General features: G+C 37.5%; 1 non-coding gene across 1 annotated transcript; it reads left to right on the top strand.

Moving 5' to 3' along the window:
- Window positions 1-658: 658 nt before the first annotated feature.
- LOC133787305 (small nucleolar RNA R71) lies at window positions 659-765 on the top strand. Its single transcript, XR_009872334.1, has one exon. It is a non-coding gene; the product is annotated as a small nucleolar RNA R71 (small nucleolar RNA).
- Window positions 766-18,832: the final 18,067 nt, after the last annotated feature.

Genomic DNA, 18,832 nt, shown 5'->3' with positions numbered 1-18,832 from the left:
CAAGCTTCGAATAGATGCCCTCGTTTCTGTCATAAATTGATTAAGTACATCAGGTTGTGCTTCAGGTTGCCTCACAGGTATTTGCTGTTGTGGTGGTCTATTTTGTGATTGATAAAATCCAGGAGGAGGCCTTGAGAACTGAGGTTGGCTCTGCTGAAACTACTGCTGACTACCTTGACCACTTGTCCATGAGAAATTAGGGTGATTCCTCCACCCTTGATTATAGTTCATTGAGTATGAGTTATTTGAGGGCCTTTTAAACTTGCCTATTGTTTGCACTTGCTCCAGAGGCATACTGTTAGGATCCCTCATTGTGCATTGTTCAAATAAATGAGGTCCCCCACATAACTCACATATAATCTGCATCTGCATAACTGGAGCTTGAGCTTGAATGTTGTTCTGTTGTAACTGTTTGGTTAATGTTGCCACTTGAGCGGACAACATTGAGATGGCATCCAATTCATGCACTCCAGACACCTTCTTAGTGGTTTCTCTTTCTGATGGCCATTGATAGTTATTCATAGCCATTTCTTCCAACAGATCATAAGCTTCATTAGCGCTCTTACTCATGAACGCTCCTCCAAACGCTGCATCTATGATTGTGCGAGTGGTACCACACAAACCATTGTAAAAAATATGGAGTAACATCCATTTTTCGATTCCATGATGGGGACATTTTCTTAGCAGCTCCTTGAACCTCTCCCATGCTTCATACAACGATTCACCATCTTTTTGATGAAAATTGTTGATTTCACCTCTATACCTTGCAGACAGCGATGGTGGGAAAAATTTTGCTAAAAATTTATGAGTTAGCTCCTCCCATGTTGTGATAGAATTGGCTTCCAGAGAAATAAGCCAACTCTTTGCTCGGTCCCTCAATGAAAACGGGAAAAGTCTTAACCTCACTGCATCATTTGTCACTCCGTTCATCTCGAATGTGGCGCAGAGCTCTAGGAAATTAGCCAAATGTAAATTTGGGTCTTCTGTTGGTGATCCCCCAAACTGAACTGATGATTGTACCATTTGTAAAATAGCAGGCTTAATTTCAAAACTATTAGCCTTAACCGTTGGAGGTCTAATGCATGACTGTGCCCCCGTTACAGTAGGTAGCACATAGTCCCTCAAACTTCTTTGCATTGATTGTTGAACTGGTGCAACTCGTTCAGCAACTCCTATTCCTCCGACATTACCCACTGCTATCCCAGCATTTCTATACGCAGGCAGTGATTGTTATGTAAAATCGATACGCAAATGCATTTATACTATATTTAAGCAGTTAAATATATAACTACATAAATAGTTACCAAACAATGAGTGGAACTTGTCTTCAGTGGTGAGTGTAGATGCCTAGCCAGTCTACAGGAACCCTAAACCTTGGCACACTCTGATACCAAGTTGTAACGCCCTGGTTACTCCAAGACCATTACTGTGAACTTTGAATCGTGCCTAACTTGCTAATCGAGTTCATTGGTTATAAACGTGCATCTATGTGTTATTAATAGGCTAAGGTGAAAACCAATAAAAAAGGAAATGATATATTTTATTTATTACATAAAACTGTTTATTGGGCGATATCAGGGCTATGTCGCCCAATAAACTCCTAAGTGGTCGCAGTAGTAATAGAGCTATGTCGTATCCACAGAGAGGCAAACACAACTAAAGATTAGATTAGTAAATAAAAGATAAAAATAAAATAGAATTAAATAGATGGATTTTGTGAAATTAAAATGATAGATTAAAGAAAGCAATCAGATAAAGAGCATGGCAAGGTAGAGATGCAGTGCTGTAAAACCTATTCTAATATTGATATTAATTCAAAACACAGTTGCAATTCTACACCATTAATTGCAATTGGAAGATGTATATGATAAAAACACAAATTAAATAATCTAGATTACATTGAATCTAACTCCTAATTTCATAGCATATCATATTATATATCCAAGAGCGACAAAATACTACTGGCAGAATGCAATAAAAGACATACAATATAACAAATATACTAAAATAAATTAACAATCTAAGTTACATAAGAAAAGCACGACTGAACTTATGTAAAAGATGCTGAATAATTTTAGAAAAGAAATTAGAAGATGAGAAACAAAATAATTAATGAGATATGGAAATGAAGCATAAGAAGAATCAATAACAGTATTGAGAATGAAAAGTACAACAACTACACTCTAACCTCACCAATATTTCTAAAATAATTCACTCATTTTTGTCACCTAAAACAAGCAAAATTAAACTAGAAATAAGAAAAGAAACAAAATAACAAAGTGTATTTTTCCCACTCTACAATTTGATGATTTTTTCCCTACATTTGGTCCTCTATTTATAGTGGAAATAGGACCCAAAATGTGTATTTTTGTGCATTAGGAAGTGGACAAAGTGGCTTCAAAATATGATGGAAAAAGGGACAAGTGGAACACGTGGCATTCGTTAATTGGGTTTTGAAAAATGGTTGCTGGTGGAGTGGGGGACAAGGAGGCCACGTGGCGCATTGTGGTTGGCTGGCAGGCAGCGTGCGTCAAGCGGATGGGACCCGCTACATCAGGTGGTGGCAGCACGTCAGGCGACGTCAGGCTCGGCTTGTGTCAGGCGTGGCTCGGCTGGTGGCGGCTTGGATCGGCTTGGATGGCTTGACTGGGCGAGTGGCAGGCTACCATGTGGCAGCGTGGGGAGCAACTGTTGGCTCTGGCCTAGGCTATTTGGGCTTGGTTTTGGGCCTAGTTCTCCTTCAAAAATGCCACTTCTTCATAATTTCTTCAATTATAATTCTTTCTTTCTTCATTATTTTTCTTTGTGTCAAAATACATTTTATTTCCCGAAATTGAACACAAAATAAATTAAAATTAATATTTTCCGATATAAAATATATTACAATAAATCCATGAAAATATTAATTAAAACTTATTTAATTTTACACTTTAATACTAATAAAATGATATTTTTGAGCACTAATCAGGCCCATAAAAAACGTTTACAAGTTATTTATAATCCAAAATGGTCATTACAATATCAAATTTACAACCCGCCGACCTAAGCGGCAAAAATAGGATAAACCCCCTAGTTCCTCCGAGAAACTCGTTGGTTGTGGTGGTTAAGCGGCTGCATATGTACACATCACCACCTAAGCTCTCCACTCAAGGTTGGGTGAGATTTTTTTTCCCTTTACCTGCACCACATAGCACCTATATGCCAAGTCTCAGCAAGAAAACTCATTACTGCATGTATATAATATAAAACGATGATCATGATAATCATACAGAGCTTATAGCCCCAAACAAATGAGTAACAGATGTGTAAGTTACTAATGTGGGTTCTGCACCCTTCACAAATGAGTGACTGGATCACTTGTAACGCTGGATAGCCAGGACTGCTACATTGTGTACTTATGAAGGTGCAATACTTGCTAATAATGTCATTTAGTCAAAACGTGTCACTAAACCATAAATGTGCTAATGATAAAATGGTTTTGGTCTCAAAAGATACATTTCATATACTTAAACAAATTTACATATGGGATCCCAAAAAGAAACAGTGATTAAAGGTTAGTTTACAAAATTTCCAAAATACAGACTACCATCAGCCACTTTAAGGCAAAACAGACATTTATAGCTTTTCTGTTCTTGTTATCCTCTCAACCGTGGCAGCTGAGCAGCTGGTCATGTACATTCCGCTCACAGAGCTCTCCAAGTCAGGGCTGATCAAGTTTGCCCTTGCCTTTACCTGCACCACGTAGCACCCGTGAGCCAAGGCCCAGCAAGAAAACATATTACACATCTCAACAATCATATCAAGAGAATAATTAATCAAGCATGATCAACCACTTAACATTCCACATTAATCACAGAGTATGTAATCATAATCAAAGATGCAACCAATCATTAATAACAGTCAAATCACATGATAACTAGGGCCGACACCTTAGGACGCACCCTCTGTTTACCCCACTAACTCCAGCCCACTTAAACCGAGCTCAGTGCATAATAAGTTGTCCTCGGCTACTAGTGGCCGAGCCACGCCCTGTGCGCAAATGTAATCTTTAGTACTCTTAGGCCGTTAGTTGACTATTTACATGGCATAATACAATCCTTTTCAATGCATACATATTAGGGAACCCTTAGTCCCATTACAAATACACAACCAGGTGCAGTTTTCTTTCCTTTGGCTTCCAAGTGAACTAGTTACAAGCGATGCTCCTTGAGCGCGATACGATCCCTGAGCCCTAGCTTAGCACCTAGTCACAACCAAGATAAATGATACCATCAAAAAATCTTAAATGAGCTTCTAGACAAAGTTCTAGTCTCCGGTACATTGAGCTTCACCAAACATGGTAAAAGATTCAATCCCGAGCACCCTAGGTTAAATTCCCAAGCCTAGAATCTCAAAATTCCAAAATCCCTTAAGGGCCACGACATTAGCCACCCATGCCATGGCATGGCCCCAACCAGAGGCCTCCCAATGCACAAAAATAGGTAAGGGCCGCGGCCCGCCCTCCTTCCTCAGCACCCATCAGCTTCGAAGGGTCGCGGCTCACCAAGAACTATGCCGCGGCCCAACCCCTTCGAACCCAGAAAAACTTCCATTTTGGACTCTCAAACCTCATGCAAACTCACTCAAAAGTACCCCAATTCCACAACTCAATTATCGAAAAACTTCCCACAAGATTCCAGCAACACAACCCAGCTAAAAACTAGACTAGAAACCCACTTCAATCACTGAAACTTTCTAACTCAAGAACTCAAAACCCAGCCATGGAACACACTATAACTCAACCTTTAAACCTTTAATTAGAGCTTACCTCAGCTGCAGAACCAATCCTCCAAGAGTTTTCTGGCCTAACTTCCAAGGTTCCAGCCTCAATTTAAACTTCAAATCCAAAAACCCAAAACCTCTAAGAACACACCCAAAAACACAGAATTTTAACCACAGAAAATGGAATCCAATGCTTACCTCAACCTTGATTAAGTTCCTTTGATAACCCTTGAGCTAATCCTCTAAACTCCAACTTCAATTCTTAGAATTCCAGCCAAGACCACTAAGTTTCTGTGTTTTTCTTTGGGAGAGAAAGAGAGAAAAGAAGAGAGGGTCGGTTTGCTATATTCCACAGTTTTCTAAAATCTTCTTAAGTCTATCCTTAAGCATTTAAGTTAATCCCAAGGCTCGGGGTACCGGAAAAGTCCCCAAGGGAAAAATGGTAAAATTGCCCAATATTCCCACCTAAACTTTCTAACCACAAATATATCTCCAATTATTAATTTTCATAACCCGGTAATCTAAATAACCACCCGATACCTGAAATACCCCTTGACTTGTCCAAAGTCAAATATTAAGCCCCGTTGTGACTTTCCCGCTATATAGCTCCCTAAGATCGCCTCAAGTCGCCTACTGCAGATTTACCCACATAATAATGTGGTTTTCACAAGTATAACATTTAAGCACATTTATATGCATATAATCATACAAGCATGCTTATCATGTAATCATGCATTAAATCAATAAATTCACACATTAACCAATTATGCCATCCCGACACACTAATCAAGGCCCTTAAGCCATAATAGTGAGTTTTGGTCGTTACATCACTAGCTTAAACCAAATGAGTGATTGATGAGCGAGTTACAAATGTAAACCAAATGAGTGACCATAGAGTTACTAGTCTGGGTTCCGTACCCTTAGCCATGTGACGATGCAGTCACCTGGGCCTTCTGGCCCTGGCTCTGAGTGACTAGTTATGGAACTAGATAAACGCTTTTAGTTTTCATCGAACTTGGGGTCGGTCCGGCATTAATGCTCATGATGAGTCATTCAATGCTGATGTTGATTAGACCTAATATTTTTGACTCTGCGTTCATGACGCTTATGCCGCTCTTGACTCATAGGTCAATAACATACGACCAGTGCTCAGTACTACTGTCGAACTTGACTTGTAACTCACAGCTTCACAGTCAGTTCTGACACCATTGCCGATTCTAACTAATAAGTCAATGTCATTCACAAGTAAGCAAGATTTGCTAAGCATTTGATGTGCAATCAATGTCCACATTTAAACACTCAACATGCCTCTATAATAACCCTGTATGTCACATATGGGGTGCAGTTTTCTTACCTCTGGTTCGAGCGAGAAATAGAAAAAGAACGACCCTTGAGAACGATCGACCTTTTGATTCCTTAGTGGTTACCTAGTCAAAACCAATTATAATATCCATTAATGAAAATCAACAATAAAAGGGTCTTGACCTAAACCTCACTCCCGGGACCCCTAATTGTACCTAAACGGTGAGTAGATTCAATTCCGAGCCTTAGGATTTGAAACCCCGAGCCAGAAACCCTTAAAAATGCCCAAAACAGGAATTTGAAGAGACAGAGTTGCGCTACCCCCCTAGTGCCTCAGCACTCTAGGAAGATTTGAAACCCCCTGAGTAGCTGATAACTCTACAAAATAGAGTTATTTTACCATATTTTATATGCTAATTGTTGCTTAGTTCTTGAATTTTTAATTAACTTATTAAAGTTTTTATGTAATTTTTAATTTATTAGTCTTATTGTAGTTTTCTAGATTTTTATATGTTTTTATATATATATTTTATTATAATATGTTGTAGTTTAAATTATTTAAAATTTGTTTTGTTAGAGTATAAGTTAAAAAATTGATTTTATTGAACTTAATTGCCAAAGTAAATTAAATTTCAATTAGTATTTTCATGGAATTAATATGAGTTATTTTATTATTGAAAATATTTGATTCTAATTTAATATTTACTTATTTTGTAGGTTGTACTTTGCAAGTTTTATGCTTGAAAAAGAAGAGTAAAGAAAAGAAATAAAAGTGGCAAATGTCAAAGAATTGCTGAATTATGGCATTTCAGCCCCCTTGGGCCGCCTGCCCAAGACCTAGACCCGGCCCAGATCACTTGCCAGCAGCTGCCCACCAAAGTCTTCCTCCTTCAGCATATATGCCTCCAACGCCAGGCACAAATGCCAGCTCCTTCACGTGACCCAGCACCCAACCGAATCTTCACCATGCATGCATGAGGCCCATTTCCTTCAAGGGCCATTTCCTTCACCAAGCTGCCTTGCACCACTTCAGCCCAGCCCCAAAGCCAGCCGAATTCACCTGCCACCAACACCTTCAGCCACCTCTTGAGCCCACCATTTTTCATTTTGTCCCTATGACAAAAATGCCACCTTTTTACCCATTTTTCTACACAATTTTCACCCAAAATCATCATCACTCCTATAATTTACCCCTATTTACCATATTATTATTAATTTAATCAATTTACTTAATTTAAATTGATTATTTTAATAATCTCATTTTGGCTATAAATAAGGGTTTTGAAGACCATTTTTGGGGGGCTTAATGTTTTTGGTTACCATCTTTTTCTCTCATTTTCTCTCTACCATTCTCTCTTCCATTTGGGTTTTTCAAGAGCATTTTGCAAGTATGTATGTCATTTATTTTGTAATTTCTACTCTAGTTATGTGCTTCTAATCTTTTTCATAAGATTATTAAGATCATGATGAAGCAACTTGTAACTAGGTAATATTTATGTTGTATGTTGATTTCCCTTGTAATGCAACAAAGTCTATGGATTTTTCTTCTTCATATATTTCTTTCATCTTAAATATCTTGTATTTTAGATTGTTAGAACATATTTACACTTTGTTCTTCATTAGTGCATAAACATAATATTCTTTGTGTAAGATGTGTCATTAAATTGTACACATCCATGCTTAGAACAAAAATATTATGTTTTGCCTTATAAATAATGTTCATTGATTTATTTGTTATTTCATTAGATTGATTTACACTAAATGCTTTGAAATTATAATTTTGAAAAGTGAAGAAAAATCCTATCTTTTTATAAGAAATTTGTGCTTAAAATTATAAATCTTTTTGGAAAATGATAGTTTAAATTATTTTAACTATCACTAAAACTTGGGAATCAATATACTAATAAATATTATTAAACTTACATTTTGTGGATTCTAGTATCTTAATAATCTTTTCTTTTAACACTTATTGTCAAATCATTATTGGTTTATTTTCATTCTCTTAAATAGCTTTATTTTTCAATCTTTTATTTTATGTTCATAATATTAAAACTCATCAATCTTTGGAACTAGGTTAGAATTTATTACTTTTGATTTAAAATAGTTTTCTTTTTTATTTTAGACAACTCCTTTGGGTTCGACCTCGTGCTTACACGAAAACTATTCTATAAATACGATTCGTGCGCTTGCGAGTATAAATATTTCAACATACCCGTTTTGGGTCCATCAGTAGCGCTGTAGCGCTATAACCGGCCAGATTTGCTGTAACAACCAAACTATTCCATGAGACTTAGGTCATTAAACCTACTAGACATAACTACACTTCAAAAAGAACATACATAAGAAAATTCATAACTTTATTGAAACTTTGAAGAAATAATATTTGTAATACATAAATGAGCTCATTGTTTTAAAATAAAACATAACTTTAAATAAAATTGTTTACAAAGCTAAATGCGGAGTGTTATCCAAAAGATTTGAAAAGAATGACATGGCAGTAAAATTGGCACATGACATGAGTTAGTGGGGTGATCTGGCTTAGTAATGGCCCAATACATCAGTTAAGGAATTGGACAGATAGTCAAGCCAAATACACCCGACCGAAGAGAATATTTGGACTGGGGGTCGCTTGGCTCAGACCCCAGTTTGAAGACCCTAATAATTGATTTGAAGCCAAGTCCAAGAAGTTGAAGGGGAGGTTTGGATTTTGGTTCAAGGGATAAAAGCAATAGGTCCGATCAGACCTAAGCTTAGGGGACCTCTTGTTAAGTTTGGCTCTAATGTGTTCAAAGAGAATGACCAAGGCTCAAGTTTTAGTCAAGGGGAAAGCCACATAATGGCTGATCGGGTATGTTGTGGAAGAGGTATACTTGGGCTTGAACAAGGTGAGGAGGAGGAAAGTAGGCTTGGACCATCTTGGTCCGAGGAGAAAGGTCCAAGGTCCGATCGGACCTTGGTTGGACAAAGAAGGCTCGGACCATTTTGGTCCGAGGAGAAGAGCATTGTGTCCGATCGGACATGATTCCTATGGGGGGTGCTTTGGACCGTTTTGGTCCGAGGAGATGGCGTGAAGAGGTGGCTCGGACCACCTTGGTCCGAGGAAGAGAGCTCAAGGTCCGATCGGACCTTGATTGAAGGTAATGGGCTCGGGATTGACCGAGTTGAGATGCCAAAGAGGGTGGTTCAAACCACCTTAAGCCAAGGAGAGAACCATTGTGTCTGATCGGACACAATGAAGGAGTAGACCTCGGATTTGCCCGAGGTAAGGAGCAAAGGAAGTGGCCTCGGACCACCTTGGTCCGAGGAGAGCTAAACTTACATGATCTTTGGTCCGAGGAGAGCCATGCACATACCATCTTTGACCCACGACAAGCTTGAAGAGTAATCAACATGCATGAGAGACTACGTTAAACTGCCCGAAACTACTTCAGTGAGAATTGGTCTAAGCACCCGGGAATCTCTCACTCCTCACTTGAATTTAGGGATAAGTTGTATTTTAAACATTTATTTTGTAATATAAATATAAGTGAATAATGAAATATCCCTATGAAAAGGGGATATCTGTTGAGAATCCCAGGTCTATAAATAGAGAGTTGGGAGGATCGGAAAGGGACTTTTGGAAAAATTAAGAGTTAACCTGTGTTCTAGAGAGAGAAAGTGTTTTCCCTGAGAGAACCCCTTTTTGTATTCTGGAATATTTTGCACTGAAGAAACTCAGTTGACACGGTTCATCTGATCTTGAGTGTGAATACAGTAATAAAATCTCTAAGTGTATTAGGCTATTACTGATTATCGGGGCTGAACCACTATAAAATCTCGTGTTATTTACTTTCATTGATAAAAACTGTCTGTTGTCGTTTATTATTCTCTTGAAGGCTTGTCGTAGTTGACGTTCTTACGTCGTTGGCTAAAATCACAGTCAACACGGAGAAATACATAGAAATGTAATTTAAAGAGACTAAAAAAATGTTGTCCTCGAATCGACGCTCAGCCCATCCACTCCATTCACCTCCATACACACACCAAGCTTCCAAGAATCCTTTTGCCTTTGCATCTATTTTCCTGCATCACACTAAAAGAAAATGAGTGAGCCTAATGCCCAGCAAGGGAAAACTACGAACAACATAAATCATATACATAAAATTATATCATAAATATATACTATAAACATATCATAACATATACTATAAACATACCATAACATATACTATAAACATATGTCTATAAAAACGTATACCATATAAGACTATACTAATAATGGCCATTATGACATGTGATAAACCATCTACGTCCCCTGTCTGATATTTGAGGTAGGTTAGATCACATGTAGTGTATGATAACCCATCTAGGTCCCCTGTCTAATATTTGTGGTAGGGTAAATCATAACATAACATATTAAAACATAACATATCATAACATATTATACATAACATAACATAAAAGCATAACACATCATAAAAACATACAAGATCTATCCTATTTTCCTTACCAAAACTGGGATATGAGAACAAATGCGGGACATGAAACACTCCTAAAACCAGCAATAGAATAGTGTGTATTTCTAAAGGAAAGAGATGAAAAAAATAGAACTAAACCACCAAGAGAAAACTTACCGAAAAGACACCTTAAGTTTAAAGAACTTAAAAACCTAACCACAAACCATAACAAAAGTTAGAACCTGAATGAAAACTAAAGATACTAAGGAATCAAACAGAATTGAACTTAATAATAAGAGTACCTTTGTTGATCTTATGGATTGACCTAACTCCAATACTGCTCTAATCCTCACTTCCCAAGTGTTTGCTAAAGCTTAAAAATAGTTAAGCTTTTTCTTTCCCAACCCAAGTGTATCACTCTTATGGTCTCACTAGCACCTTGGAGTCTGATCACAGCTGAAGAGTAAGTGAAAGGACTGGGTACTAGGTCCTATTTATAGAGGTAAGGAGTGAAACTAACCCCATTTTGATTTGAATAACAAATAATGAATTTAATTGAAGATAATTGAATATTCGTCAATCAGAGACTGAAGACTCGATCAAAACTAACAGAGGTAGGTCTAAGGAGTCAATGTTGGTTTTTAAAATTAAAAACAAAAATAAAAAAATGAATAAATATCGGCGATATATCGCCCCTATGTGGCGATATATCGGCTGGGCCCTAATCCCGAGTCTCCGTTCGTACAATCGTGCAACGTCAACGTGTTTTCTATATTCAGCGTCAAGCAATATATCGGCTCCAATGCTGTGATATATCGGCATACCTGATTATTTTAAAAAAATAATTGCACTTTTTAGCATAATTAAGGTTGGATAACTACTTTGACTGAGTCAAACTACGACCCTAACAGTTTCTGGTGAAGACTAAGTCTTATATTCCCTTATTTTATCATTAAAATAATAATTCCTTAATAATCATGCTTATGACAAGTGTGATAATCCTATTGGCTCTATCTAAACCTTAGGTTATAATCATTATCATATTTATAACCAGCAATATTAATCAAACCTTATGTTATAATTAATATTCTTAAACTATAGGTTAAACTTATAAAATCCATAACTATTACTAGGAGTTTCCAACTAAGTCCCGGTTTGAACAAAAATCCACGAAATTTATAATACTACAAATACTACAAACTATCTAGCTAAGTAAACATTCTGGGACTCTACATTTGCCCTGAATCTTTCCCACTTCAACTCCACCATTTCCAACCTGAACCAAAAGCTTCCAAACCTCATTTTAAGTCCCAAATGAACCCAAAAACCATCTACATATGTCCTAGGCATCATAACCCAAGTAACCCTAGCCAAAAACTCCAATCAATTCCCTTTAACCAACCTAGAAATCCAAGCTGAATTTCAAAACAATAACAGAGCAAACCAGAGTTTTAATGGCTAGAACCTTACCTCAAGCAGTTTAGGATCATATTCAATGGTGGAACACAATCCAAAGCCCTCAAGATCCACTTCCCTAGCTTGAATCCTCAAAAGAAGCTCAAAAATCCAAAGGAAAAAGGAGAAGAAAATGATGTACGGGAGGAAGTTTTGATACTCTGTTTTTGGCAAGCTTCTACAACCTTCAATGGCTTAAATATAACTTAAGGTGAAAATACCTTTTTGCCCCTAGGTCATTTAAAGTCTTCTAAAGGCTCCAAAGGGTAAAACTGTCATTTTCTGCCTATTTCGTTAATCATAATTAACGCCCTCCAATTTCCGTTATTCTCAAAATCTCAAATACCAATAATTCATATCATGTTACCCTTTAATTCATGGCAACGTTCTAATAACCAAACTACCCTGAGCCCTGAACTTAATCCCGTTATTACTAAACCGCTAACTTGCACTCAAAGATCGTCTCATGCCGAATGACTCGAACAAATCCACATTATAATGTGGCCTCAACAATAGTTCAACAACATGCATGAAAATACACAATTACTCCCTCAATGGGCCAAATTACCAAAATGCCTCTATAATCAAATGTGGACCCACATGCATGCATTTAACATCATATTATAATATAATTCACATAAACATGCATATAATATAATTAATGGCATAATAAATCAATTATGGCCCTCCCGGACTACGAATCCAACCATTAAACCTCATTAGGGATTTCGGGCATTACAAAGATTGCTTCGGTGCAAGAGGAATGAAAACCAAAGGTTGTTGAAAGAAATGGAAATATGTTTTCAGAGGTTTCAATTTGACTGGATTTTTCGTCAACGACAAATAAATAGAAAAATTGTAAGAAAGTAAAAGTAACACAGATATTTTTTTTATGTGGTTTAGACTATTAATCAATCCTAGTTCACGAGTCAGTTGTATTGAGGAAGAAGACCTTCTAAAGTTCAAGTTCTCTATGAATTTGGATAGTGTTTTTCCATGCAATCAAAATTGTGTCCCTCTTACAAGTGATATCATAATCTTATTTATAAGCGACTGAGGGGGATTAAGCTCGTTAATTTGAGTTGAGTACAATAATGTCCCACTGATGAGATTATGATGCATATAAATTAAGGCTTTTTTCCCATAAATTAGGCTCTTGGGCTTTATTTGCTTGCCAATGGGCCCACTTTGAGGTTATCCTGCCCATGTTTTTTCTTATAAGTACTTTATGGTAATGTCAGGGAAAAATTGCATGTATCCCCATGATTAGGCGGTTTGTGGGAGGTTCGCTTTGCCGGTTGTATGAAGCTGAAAAACACGATCCCTGCTACCGCCCATGGTATCATGTATGTGTTTGTTGCCTTGTATGCCTCTCTGACTGATACCTAGTGAGGGAGTTCCCTTCCGTGATGGGATATCCTCAGGGATTAATTGCAGGTCGCGTCCTGAGGACTTATAACAAGCTAGCACTTTATCGTCTTGGTTAGCAGAAACCGTTACACTGTGTACTTTTAAATAGTGCTAGACTCTCTAAACAAGTCATTTGGTCGTAAACATGTAACTAACGGTAATTAACAGGTTATGATTAAAATATTTGGTCAAAAGAATATTTACTTTCATTAAAAAGTTTAAGTTCGTACATGGGATCCCAAAATAAACATTAAAAGGTCATTTACAATTCAAAAGAATACAAGAGGTTGATCTAAGAGGCAAAATTAGGGTTCGACCCTAGTTCCTCTATGAATCCCCGGCTGTGGTGGTCGAGCAAGCTACATATGTACAAGCTGCCACCGAAGCTCTCAAACTCATGACTGGTCCAACTTCCATTTTCCCTTACATGCACCACATAGCACCCGTGAGCCAAGGCTCAGCAAAAAAACTTAAACATGCCCATTATCAGTTAATAACTTATTACAAAATCATAATTAGCATGCCTTGCAGTAATAATCCTACGCATGTGTGACGCCCCACGTCACTATGCCTGCTTTCTGGAATGACGACTGGCCTTACAAACCAACACGAGCCTTTTCAGCATGCTTTGTCCTCACTCACATGCTTCCTAGGAAAACTTCCCAGGAGGTCACCCATCCCTAGATTACCCCAGGTCAAGCACGCTTAACTTTGGAGTTCTCAAGTGATGAGCTATCGAAAAGAATATGCATCTTGTTGATATAGGTAGTACCCATCAATCCATTTAAGCCCTCTTCAAATTTGTAGTCTCATACCTACATAGTCTTAGAATCATCACACTTGACTTTCCCCAGGCAGTGTGGGATTGCACAGCTTACCCGGTCTTTCCCCTTACGGATCACGGGATTCTGACTGTCACAATCACCCCCCCTTATTGGCCCGACGTCCCCATCGGCCACACTTTCGGCTGGGTCAAGGCACTGATACCATTTGTGACGCCCCACGTCACTATGCCTGCTTTCTGGAATGACGACTGACCCTACAAACCAACACGAGTCTTTTCAGCATGCTTTGTCCTCACTCACATGCTTCCTAGGAAAACTTCCCAAGAGGTCACCCATCCCTAGATTACCCCAGGTCAAGCACACTTAACTTTGGAGTTCTCAAGTGATGAGCTACCGAAAAGAAGATGCATCTTGTTGATATAGGTAGTACCCATCAATCCATTTAAGCCCTCTTCAACTTTGTAGTCTCATACCTACACAGTCTTAGAATCATCACACTTGACCTTCCCCAAGCGGTGTGGGATTGCACAGCTTACCTGGTCTTTCCCCTTACGGATCACGGGATTCTGACTATCACAGCATGCATGCATTCAGTCCAGATAAGTGACTATAGAGTCACCTCGGGCCCGCTGCCCTAGATGAGTGATTGTAGAGTCACCTCGGGGCCCGTTGCCCTATTTTCTATATAAATAGTCTTACAGTTGTCCCAGCGTATCAGCTACTTTATTTTCCAACTGTATTTGAGTTTGAATTAAGGTCGTTTTGAATCATTTTGGAGCGATTTTATGCTTGTTTTTCTTTGTTTTAGGTTCAAGAATGTTTAATAGAGATTGGAGTAGAATGTGGAGAAATCATGTGAATCTGCATGCAAAATGCCCATTTTGACAACCTCGGGAATTAAAGATGCTTGATGGATGCTAATTGATTACTCGGTGTTGGTTCGGGCTCGAAGTTGCCAGTTTTGGCAAAAAATACAATTAGCGCAGCGACGGTCACACAGTTAAGGGTCGCGACACTACAAAGTTCAGAAAGCAATATTCAAAATGCAATTAGATCCGTGACGCTTGAATTTGGGTCACGGTGTTGTATTGTTTAAATGCCGCGACGCTTGGGGAGTTAGAGACAACAAAAATTTTAGCATTCGAAGTAGGGTCGCGACGCCACTTTCTTGCACCACGACGCGATTTTCCGTTTGTGCATTTTGCGTTTATTTTAGTGAGGGCAGAATGGAAATTGTGGGAAAAAATTGATGCTTGTGGTGGCCACTTCTCTGTGAAGAAAACCACTGCAAAAATCTTATAATGCGACCTTTATTGGCCCACTCAGTTCAAAGACACCAATGATTTCTGCCTTTCTTCTGTAAGGTCCAAAAGTTAGGTTCCTTATCTCGTCGGCACATGATGCCCTTGAACCCAATTCTTGTTATCGAAATATTTGATTGTTGGGGGATAGACTTTATGAGACCCTTTCCACCTTCTTTTGGCCACCTTTACATTATTCTCACTGTGGATTATGTTTCCAAATGGGTCGAGGCTATACCATGTCGTACCAATGATAATGCTACAGTTGTCAAATTCTTGAAAGAAAATGTGTTATCAAGGTTCGGTACTCCTCGCGCTATCATCAGTGATCAAGGCACTCATTTTTGCAACAGATCCTTTGAGGCTCTTATGCGCAAGTACGGTGTACTTCATAAAGTTGCAAATGCCTCTCATTTACAGGCTAATGGTCAAGCTGAGTTAGCCAATAGGGAGATAAAACACATTCTGGAAAAGACGGTAAATCCCGATCGCAAAGATTGGTCTACACGTCTTCTAGACGCTCTTTGGGCATACCGCACTGCTTTCAAATCCCTTCTTGGGATGTCTCCCTATCGGCTTGTCTTTGGAATAACCTGTCATGTACCTGTTGACCTCGAGCATAAAGCTTATTGGGCTATCAATGCCCTAAACTTTGATCTAAATGCCGCAGGTATCAACCGCAAACTCTAGTTGTCCGAAATTGAGGAGTTGAGAAACGATGCATATGACAATTTCAGTATTTATAAAGCGAAATTGAAAATCGCTCACGACAAACAAATTCTGCTTAAACACTTTGAGCCAAATCAGAAACTGCACTTGTATGATTCTCGCTTGCACTTGCACCCCGATAAACTGCGATGGCGATGGACTGATCCATTTGTAGTGAAGCAAGTATTTACCAATGGTTCTGTTGAGGTCAAGGACCCAACCGATGGGAGAATTTTTCGAATTAATGGCCAAAGATTGAAGCATTACATTGAGAGTGTGAGTCATATTGAAGAGGTCCTTCTTAAGGACCCCATCTATACACTCTGAAGTTTTGAATGGTTTGTTTGTTTGTTCTTTTTATTTTATTTTATTACTTTTATTTTTCTGTCTTTCTTTTATTGTTGTATGCTTTCGTTTTTGTATTTTTTTTGTTTTGGGGTATTATTACCAAGCTATTTTCGCTTTCACCTCATGGACATGGTCATCATCCAGGTGTTCTCTCTCCTTACCTTTTTCATTGATTATTCATTTGGACATTGAGGACACTGTCTTTTTTTTGGTTGGGGGTGGTGAGCATGCATTAGCTTTCATTTGGAAAATCTTATTGTTGTGTCATTAGCATTCATTTGGAAAACATTATTGTCTTGTTGAATTTTTAAGTCAAATTTTCTCAAAATTATCCAAGCATGAATATAACTTGTTGGTTTGAGTCAGTTCTTACTATGTTTAGCTATTAAGAAGTGATTTTCAGAGTTCTTTTGTGCACTTTCCAAATATGTGATAAATTGGTTGTTAACACAAATAGTTGAGAGAAATTTCAAGTTTAAAGTTTTTCATTTCTTGGTGAGTTGTGAGAGTTGAGAAAACAACTTTTTAAAATTTTATTGATCATTTGAGTTGGTAAAGTCACATCTTTGAAATTTAAAACATGACAATTACTAGAGGGGTGTTTTTCATATAAGAATGAGTCTTTGTAATAATTTTTAAATTTATGTTCAATAGATTTTATTTGTAATTTCCTTTCATTTTGATGTTTTCTCTCGTAAAAAAATGAAAAAAAAAAAAAGAAGGGAAAAGAATGATGAAAAAAAGAACAAGAGCAACATTTTCCTCTATTATTTTGTAGTTGTTGAAAAAAAAATCTATTCCAATTATTTTGTGTAATTTATTAAAAAAAAACAATTTTATTATATTATAGTTCCTTTTCTTATTTATCATTTCTAGTTGTTTGTCATTTTGTTCTTTGAGTTTTCTCATATAAATCCCAAAAGTAGTTTGTCATTTTAATTCCAATAGGTTGATTTGCCTATCTTGTGATCAATTCTTGTTCAAATTGCTTGTCCTAAAAGTTTTATCTTTTCTCATTTGAGCGTAAACTGTTACATTTCCAACTCCAAGAGTGTAATCATTCCCATACAAATACTTTCAATTCCCGTGAAGAGTTTGGAGTTGAGACCTTTATACTTTTGAGATTTTTCGATACTATTTGTGTTATGACTTACGATAAAAGAATATGGTTTGGTGCACACACACACAACTCTAAAATTGCAACTGAAGTAGCTTAGATGGTAATTTCTAACTTCTTGCTGATACTTCGAAAATGCTTAGATGATTTTGGTTGGTTTGACTTGATTATTCAACTTGATAATTTTATTTTTCGCTTGAATTGCTAGGGACTAGCAATAAGCTAGTTGGAGGTTGTGATTAGTACTTAAAAATGACATTTTACTAAGCTTAAAGTTTAAATTAAATTAAGTTTTAATTAATATTTTCTTAAAATTATTTTGATATATTTCTTCAATGGAAAATATTAATTTTAATTTAATTTATATAAAGTATGTTGCATTTTGACATTAATAAAAGCAAAAGAAAAGAAAAATGGAAAAGAGAAAAGAATTAAATTAAAAATGGCATTTTTAAGAATTAATAGGTTGTTTTGTTTCAGCACTCCCAACGACCCAACAGAAGGAGAAGCCTAGGACCATTTTCCTCCCCAACCCACTAAAGCCAAGCTGAGCCTGCGAGCCGCTTGACGCTGCCAGCCTGCCAGCCAACCTCCTTGCGCCACGCGTCTAGCCTGTCCTCAGCCATTCTCACCAGCCTTCACTCCCAACGGCCCAGCCTCTCCCAAACAATTCAGCAGGCCTAGGCCCAGCGAAGCCCCTTCAGCATCTCTGAAAGTTCAACAGCCAAGTCTCCTTTCAGCAAGCCCAACAGCCCAACACAACCCAGCACCCATCCGGCCCTTTTCTCTCCCATCCAGCGCCTACGTGGGGCCTCCCCATTAGTTGGGAATGGGTCAAAATCCTCTTTTGCCACCAGCCCAACCTTTTATGCACCTTTGGCCATGCATATTGCTATTTTGAGCTTTAAAGCTCATGTTTTTGTGGTATTTTAGAAAAAGGAAAAATGACCATACACCAAAATAGATAGGATAATATTAATAATAAGATTTGATTTTAAAATCAAATCTTATTATTAATATTTCAGATTTATTTTGTAAACCCCATTTTGTTGTTTAATTTGTTTTTAGTTCTCTTCTCCCTCTATAAATAGGGACTCTTTGTTCACAATTAGTATGTACTTTTTAGAGTAAGGAAACTATAGCAAAATTTCTACTCACATTCTTCTCCTATTTTCTTCTTAGAATTTTATGAGAATCATAAGCATAATG

This window comes from Humulus lupulus, chromosome 6, assembly GCF_963169125.1.
Source record: "Humulus lupulus chromosome 6, drHumLupu1.1, whole genome shotgun sequence".
Classification (NCBI taxonomy): Eukaryota; Viridiplantae; Streptophyta; class Magnoliopsida; order Rosales; family Cannabaceae; genus Humulus; species Humulus lupulus.
The sequence above is the reverse complement of the archived record's forward strand: the minus strand, read 5'-3'. Positions and strand labels throughout refer to the sequence as shown.